The sequence below is a fragment of the Falco rusticolus genome, chromosome 1 (genome assembly GCF_015220075.1).
Source record: "Falco rusticolus isolate bFalRus1 chromosome 1, bFalRus1.pri, whole genome shotgun sequence".
NCBI lineage: Eukaryota > Metazoa > Chordata > Aves > Falconiformes > Falconidae > Falco > Falco rusticolus.
The window spans coordinates 126,886,996-126,895,547 of record NC_051187.1 but is presented as its reverse complement, the minus strand read 5'-3'; the positions used below and the strand labels follow the sequence as shown (position 1 = coordinate 126,895,547).

Genomic DNA, 8,552 nt, shown 5'->3' with positions numbered 1-8,552 from the left:
CCCTCTACACACCTATGCACACACAGAATGGAGAGGTAGGACCAGGGAGAGCTGGAAAGGAGTTAAAGAAGAAGACAGGGCAGCTTGCCCTGGTCAGGGCACTGGGTAGGCCAGCCAAGTGAACTGACCAGCAGCTACATGCAGTTCCCTCTTATTTCCTTGCCCCTTTATTTACCACTCTTGTTCCTCCAAACTACCTAAACTCCTCTCCTGTTCACCGTTGCTTCCCATCCTAAACATCCTATAATAAGTGATCATGAATTGCTTTCCCCCTGCATCCCACAACATACACAATTCCTAGGCAGCAGTCCCCCTAGTCCAAAAGGTGATCCAGAGAGCTGCTCTCAATGTTTATGGTGATGTGTCGCGTCTGGATGTTGGGACTAAAGCTTCGCTGGGACAGCCCTAGGGGAACGCAGACAAGGTGTTTGTTCCTCAGGAGTCCTTAAATTTGGGTTCTTGCCTGCCTTTGTGCCCCTGTGCTCCTCTGGGCTTGTGCACGTGGGCCTTTGATGGGCAGATGGGCCCTGCTATGGGCCTGGGAGAAGCCAGGCACGGTTCTGTTCGGTTTTCCCACCCTTCCGTTGTCTCTCTGAGTTCCTTTGTGGGCCTGCAGATGAGTTTTATGACCTAGCTTAACAGTCTGGGCAATGCTTCTACATGACTTCCAGACAGTCCATCCCTGCTTCTGATCTCACCCTACACTTTCTTCCAACATTTAAGCTCCATCAGGAATTCCTGATTTGGTCAAGCTGGCCTCCTGCCACAGCTTCCCCTTCCTGCCCATCAGGATGGACCACGCTTGCGCTTTGAGGGGATTGTCCTTGAATTAACATGCTGTCTTGGGCTCCTTTGATGTTCAGTGTCCCCTGGGGTCACACCTACCAGGTCCCTTGAAAAGCCACAGTCCTTCAGTCACAAATGTTTCGGTCACACCAAACTGAGTGCATCTACAGGTCTGTATCTGTTTTCCTTCATAAGACCATTTTTCAACATTTCCTAAGCAGTGATTCCTGACTAATTGTTCTGATCATAAAATTCCCCATCCTGCTGATGAACATCTACTAACACTCCATGGGTTGTGAGAAAACTACTACCTGATCAGCTCATCCCTAGTGAAACACAGTGTAACACCACTGCTCTGCTGCACTGAAAGACAGCCCAGCACCAGAGCATTGGGCTGATCCATCCTGGGAAGTCGATTTTGCACGGACAAAGGCGAACTGTAAGAGTGGGGCAGAGGCAGAGAGCTGCAGAAGATGCCAGGAGCAGCTCAGAGTGTGGAGGGGGGATCTCCCTGAGCAACCCCAGCAGGTCTGCTGGGCGCTGCCCCATGCCCATCTAAGCTTATTCCCGATGGCCGATCTGACAGGTGACGGACAGATGGACCAGTCTGCCCAGTGACTCACACAGCAAAGAAATAGCTTTGCGCTGGCGGCCTTAAGGCATACCGACCCTGCCCTTCAGCAGTGCACAAATAATGTGTCTGCGAGACAGGAGGCAAAATGGTGGTGGGGAGGGGAGACGGGTGAGCCTGTGCAAGCAGCTGAAGTATAGGAAGGTTTTGTCTTGAATGAAGGCACTTCATTTTAATGTCGCTTTGTCATGTGCTGCTGTGCTGGCTCTTTCTGGCTCTACAGTTCAACATAGCGCATCAGCCTCGGGACACAGTCCAGCGTTAAGCCCTTCGTATGCATGCTTCTTCACAGTATTTACACAAAAGAACAAAAACGCTGTAATTTTTGTAAGATTTTGTCTGCATTGTTTTTTCTTTCTTTCCTTAACCCTCAGCGTCCTGCACAAGCCTTGAGGCTGAGAAGCAGCCACAGCCCGTATAGCCAGGAGTGCGTGTAGGGTAACAAAAAGGTCACCAACAAAGCGACAAGGGACAGTTGGTGACATTGGGTCTTCCCACACTCCATTCATGTCTGAGAATGCATAGAAAAATTAGGACATGCCGGTCGAGAGAGCAGGCTGCGTTATTGAGAGGAGACAGGCATTGTGCTTGTCAGCACGGGCTGATCTAGCACTCCTCATTTCCCCACCTAACCCCTCAGCAGCACATGAAACAAAATGAATAACTTCCATGTGGAAAAACAGTGCGCTTACAAGTGATAGAGATGAAAGAGATGGAAAGCCCCAGCAGCCTGTAGCGGGCGAAACTGCAAATAATGACTTCGGTGGCCGTTTTCCAGGATAATTTCCCGCTCTAGGGTCTGGCAGCTTGAGCCTGTTGCCCCAGCTGCCAGGTGGCCATGCTCTCGCCTGCAAGCACTCGGGGGAAGACTGTGCTTGAAGCAGCCCAGATGACTTTGCAGTTTCAGCTTACATGCTGCAAGTTAACCCCAAACAATGCTATCAGCATGAGCAACGTGCATGCATCTGCAGCTAGATACAGCGGCAACAGTGAGGAGACGTGGTATGTCTCCTACCCACATGGTAATGTGTACAGCAGCAGGTAATGGCAATGGTCCATCTGCATCCCTCTCCTCCTTCCTAGGGAAGGGTAATACTGATCCATGATAACCATCTTCACAGCAAAGATAACATAAAAGTGGACATACTCAGAAACACCACAGAGCACCAAGTCACTTCATGAGGAATAGGTATCAGGGCTTGAGAAAGCAATTTCACACCACTTTCTATCCTATAATTCTTACAACATAAGGTGCCTAAGATGTAAGGGTGTTTGCATTGGACTGAAAAGTCTGGGTGGTTAAACATGGTTGTATTAAAAAGTCAGAAGCATCCATTAGTAACTCAGAGGCATATAGCAATTAAGAACATTACCAATTTGTCGCGACGGAGGGAAGACACAGTCATCAATATGAGTGATCAGCAGACTTTTTGTTTTTTGTACCTACAGTCACCTTTTATTCCTTGTTTTATAATTAGCTCATACATATTACAAAAGTTAAGCTCATTATTGGTTAGTTGCCTAAATACCAAGCCAACCCCTAGTTTCTCTTCTGTAGTTCTGTTCCCACTGCAACATTTCTTTTCCCACCAAAATCTTCCTGTTATTGTGTAACAAATACAGCCAAAGACAGTGTATTTTGCTTTACTTCAGATAAGCTGAAGAGCGATGTGCATTTTTGTTCAGCCAGCTGGACCTATGTCTATGAGACCTTTTTCAGCTAGCCAGTTTCCACACCAATTTTTTCAACAAATTAGTCCAGGGGCAATCTCCTTACACAAAATTTGTAACAATTAATCAATGCACATGCTCACACACATACACACAGCAAGCATTTTTACTTTTGAGGACTGCTGCAAAACTAATTCTCTACAATTTTCGTGATAATTAGAAGAATTCAGGAACCTGAAATCTTATAGCTTTGAAAAGCTGCAAATGTCTGAAATAAAATGGTGAAAATGCAGATACATGCATCTTTAAACTCAGCAGTCAGTTTCACATCTACATTAGCGATTGCTTCAGTGAGCTACTTACACATAGTTCAGGTACAAATGAAATCACCATTCAAAGGAGACAGCAATTTAATGTAATAGTCCAAAGTTGTAAGGCAAATGCACCAAAACCTCAGCTTTAGTTGCTCAGAGGAAGCAATGTCCATCTCTGCACTCGCCACACAACTTGATGCAGGGCAAGTGTTCTTGATTTATGTCAGCAGAGCCCTGTCCTCTATGTACAAACTGCACAGGAAAATCAGGAAAGGCTTATGAACTTTCAAACAGCTTCTGTACAGAACAAGGCAGAGAGAGAAAAGCATCTAATATCCTTTCAAAGAATTGAGAAAATGCTGAAGATATATAAAAAAAATAATTAAAAAGATGATGAAACATTACAATATCAGATTACCTGACAGATGTCTGAAAGCCAATTACCTAGTTAATCAGCGTTTCTATATGGAGCTGCAGTAGTGATGACAGTATTGACCACAAGACAGCACTTTGCTTTGTTGCTGTTGCAGACTCATGCACCCTTATAAGCAGGAAGATAATTATCCCGGGCCTGGTTTACAACTGAAGGAGGCCTACCCAATCACTTGGTTTTCTTGTCCTTCCTCATCAGCCTTTTCCCTCCCAAAAACTTGTGAATTAATTCACCAATTTCAACCAAAATCTCAGGACGGGCTGCAGAACTGATGTCCTTGTTATGTTCTGTGGGTGGGAACCCCACTGTCCTCTTCTGAGGGAGATTAACCTTCCTTAAATCTCAGACTTTAACATAAAATGAAGCATTTTGCCATCAGAAATAAACTTAAAGTATTTACGGGAGAAGAAAATGCAATCAGAGTAGAAATTTGTGTCAAGTAACAATAAAGTGAGCAAGACGATACCACCATGCTGAAGAAAACAACTGGGCAACAGCAACCAGCTGAGAAAAAAAAATAATATTTGGTATTGGGAAGGGAATGCTGGTACTCAGATCATCTCCAGACAGCTCTTCTGGTAAACAGGAGCATAACACGGCCCCAGCAGTGGATATGGCATTGCAGAAGACACAAATGGGACATTTTTCATGTCCTTTAGATGGCCACCAGTGCAGGCTCATAGTTAAGGCACCGTTGTCTGTTGGTCTCTGTGTGTGTGGTTGGATGGCATGCAGCTTTTTACAGCTGTCACCTGTAGCTCCAGGGTGGGTGCACTGGGGGCTGCCACCAGGAGAACACAGAGCAACCTACAGGTTAAATAACTGTCCTACACCCTGCAAGCACTCACGCACTTGGCCCAGGGCGCAGCTCTCCAGGAAAGCTCAATGTTGTTGCAGGCAGAGGAGTTGAAAGAAAGGAGAGCTGAATGGGATGCCCAGACACTGAGTTACAAATGCATTTTTCTCAGGAGCTGGTGTGTGGTTGGATGGCATACAGCTTTTTACAGCTGTCACTTTGTACTAGCTGGTTTTCTTATCCCAACCCATTTGTCATTTTATTTCCAGTGTTCATCTCAAACCTTCCCTAAATGTTATGACAGCATTTACCCTGTGAAAGTGGGAAGCAATGAGAAGACGGGAGCTGCTGCTATTGCAACAAAAGCCAAGAAAGACATAATTTCTTTAATTATTATAACAGCTTCTGCTCTTTTCAGTTCAAATTCTCTCCTTGGTAAGTTCTGCTGAGAAGTGGCAGCCAGTAATTACAGGGGTCCACAAGACTGTGAGTGATTAGCGGCACTGTGGTGGTATTGTAATCTAGACATTACAATAAAATGAGCCTTCATGACTCCTAAATCATGTAGCATTTGAGGCAGCCTTTTTTTCTACTATACGGACAACTTCACTGCTAGTGTAGCTGAGCTGGCTTCCATTAAAAGCAGGGACGTTGTTTCCTTTTCTACCAGAGGGCTGGCCACACAGCCAGTGAGGAATGACCAAAACAGAGGGAAACCACACACATCATAAAATATTTCTAACAAACATTTTACTCAGGGGAAGAAACATTTCCAGAGATTCCTAGAAGCACTGAAAAGATGCACAACATACCTACATTTGCAGGTCACTTCTTTTGGACAGGTTCAGTCCCACCTGCTGCATACCACCTTTGACTAGCCATTTCTGCCATGAAGGATTCTTTGTGTACTCAGCCATGTTTTCGGTGCCAGAACTATCTACATTTGGCGGTGAGTAGAAAAGAAAAGGATAAATCAAACTTTTGAGTGATCTGGCCTTTGGAATGGCTGGGGGGTGATCTGTTATCCTTTGCTGTCTCAAAACACCATCTGCACAACTTGCAGGTAGTAGTGCGAGGTAGCTGCTTTTCTCTTACAGTGCTTACAGCAGTACCCATGCAGGCTGGTAAATTATACACAATACAGCTCCATTCTTATAGAAGTCCCATGCTGCAATACCTGGTATCAAAGCAGAGGCTGGCAATTACATGCCCAAAGTATTTCTATCTTCTGGTCTCTCACATCCACTTTATAATCACCCCATCCAAAGATCTAGTGTAAATGATGGCAGAAGAGTGGACACATCTTGATAAGACCAGGATTAGTTTAGATTTCCTGTCTTGCAAATTCACATAGCTCAGAGGGCTCCAAAAGTTGGCTATCGGTTTATGAGACATGGTGCTTTTAAAAACTGTAATTTTCCTTATAGAAGGCAAAATAACCACTAGCAAACCAGTTCAAGAACGTTACAGACCCATGAGCACTTCACTGCAGTCTCAGGGGAAACCCTACATTTGCATTTCCTTAGTGTGCTGTTGAAGGTACTGAATTCCTGTGGAATAAAGTCAAGTCAGCTTATGGTCCTCTGTTTGGGAAAACTGCTTAGGAAAGAAGTGAAATCCAGCTTGCTCCACAGACCTAAGGGGGTGCAAGACCCTTGTAAAACACACTGATTTTCACCTCCCTTCATCCTTCCTCATTTCACTTTCTCATCTATGCTCCCCTCCCACCATCCTGTTCAGGGAATACTGTTTCATCCCTTCTTCACTAAGGCACCATTACCATCTTACACCTCTCCTGGAAAAACTCTTGGGCCAGAACATTTGCAAGGAGTGAGTTCATGCTCACATTCATACCGGGAAAGAAATTTCCACCTTCTGAAACACTGGGAATATGTGCTTTTACTGCCTTTTTTGCTGCCCCCTCAACTCTGCTCGTCCTATTTTTTCATCCTGATCAGGCTGCCACGACTTGCTGAAATGAGGCTTGAGATTTACTTGTCTTTGACATTCCTTATGTAGTTCGAGGTGTTACAAAATCAGCAACAAGGACACCTTCCAGGGCCACTGAGTATGCACTCACCTTATGTATTTATTCTTGATGAATCGATGTCATATCTGAACAGAAGAAAAAGTTCACATATCAGGTTACTGAAAAATATTATTTAAAAAAATTGTAAACTCTTTAAGTAACTATTCCATTGTTCCACTCTGCAAGTGACTCTTAGACTCACTGAAGACATGTATCTTCAACACCCAGAGCAAGCAGAGTTTGCAGGTTTACTGCATAAACTGCTTAGGATAGGTAGTTGGTTTTTTGCAACATGGTGTTCACTTAGTTAATGAAACTAAAGAGCAGCAAGTTGAAAACACATGCAAACAAACACTAAGGGAAAAATAAACCACGTTCAATAATCTCTCTTGCGTACCATAAAGGATTAGAAAGTTCAGCTGCAAAAACCTTGCATCCTTATTTACAGGTTGGTGAAAACAAGGAACAAATAAAGAACAATCATCCCAGCCTGCCAAGGCAAAACCAGGATGGTAACTGAAGGAGTATGGGGAAAAAACCCTCCTTTTTGAGCTAGTTCTTACTGAACTGTCTCCTACAGAGCTGCCTGTGCTTTCTGCAGAAGCTGCCACAGGGACCGTGGAGGAGACACAAGCAGTGTCATGAAGAGAGAACACTGTTATCTCCCTTATGAAGGTCTGATACTGTTAGGAAGAGATAGAGAATAGAGAATTTCAGCTGCGAGGGACCTACAACTGTCATCTAGTCCAACCGCCTCACCACCACCGGGCTAACAGCCTGGTATGCCACTCCACAACTGAGGCTTCATTTCTGAGTAAAACCCTGCCAACGTTTGCATCATTTCTCAGACAACAGGTTCAGAAAAATTCAGATGATGTGCTTAACTCACTGCTTCCCGGTGAAGGCTTTGGTCAGAGCGCAGCATTTCTCAGGTCTTTCTGAACTGCCTAGTCCTAACCAAGATGTGCTGCAAATGCCCTTTCTCGCATTCAAGGCAGATGCTTGGTAAGCAATTCTTAACAATTTATTAATAATTTATGGTTAAGATTATTCTGACATTGCTTTTGATTGATGATTAGCTTTTGAGGCTGGAGTATTATTTCGTGTTAGTTTTTTGACTAAGGAAGCAGAATCACCCTGTTTGGAGAAGACAATAAGGAACTGGCTTCCCTCTTGCTGGGAACACTTAATGCTTCGTTAGATGATCTCACCCAGACTCAAACACCCGCAATGTACACACCAGTCTTAGAAATTCATGTGACAACTAATCCGAGCATACCTGGCAAGGGAAAGAAAATACCCCATTGTGTGCTGATGAGCTGTATTTTTGGGACTACTGCAAAGTTGATAATTTCCTTTGGTAAGTAGGACTTGACACCTACGGTTTAGAAACAAATCGATCTATAGAAAACAGACTGGGGTTATCTGAGCCCAGTTTGTACTCACACATTAGCCGGAGCGTGCTTCTGCAATGAGCTCCTTACTTGAACAGTGGCTTTAGGAGTTTCGCAAGTAATTCGGTTGTGTGAGTTACCGCTGGCAGCTTTGCAAAGTTTAACTTTGCAAAGTTTAAGCACGGCAAAGCGGGAAACGGAGGCTTGCAATAGCGAGGCTGTCACCGTCCTGCGTCCAGCCCCGACAAGCCACTGTTCGGCTTTAAAAAGGACGGAGCCGGCCCGAGCCTGCCGGGAAGGAGCCGGTGGAAGGGCCCCCAGCCCAGCCCGGCCCAGCCGGGCCCGGCCCTCCCCGGCCCAGCCCAGCCCAGCGCCCACCCGCTCCCGGCTCAGCGCCCCCCCAGGCCGCGCAGCCGGGATGGCGGTGGCCGGTGACCCCGGGGCGGGCGGGGGTCAGCCCGGCCTCCCGCTGGCGGGGCCGAGCCGGGGGGGCGGCGC

At 45.6% G+C, this 8,552-nt stretch overlaps 1 long non-coding RNA gene across 1 annotated transcript; it reads right to left on the bottom strand.

Annotated features, from left to right (window-relative positions):
- Nucleotides 1–3,613: 3,613 nt before the first annotated feature.
- Nucleotides 3,614–8,328, bottom strand: LOC119142411. The gene is made up of 4 exons (XR_005102262.1): nt 8,107–8,328; nt 6,712–6,746; nt 5,444–5,568; nt 3,614–3,699 (listed from the first exon to the last, which is right to left on the bottom strand). It is a non-coding gene; the product is annotated as an uncharacterized LOC119142411 (long non-coding RNA).
- Between the last annotated feature and the right edge of the window lie 224 nt (nt 8,329–8,552).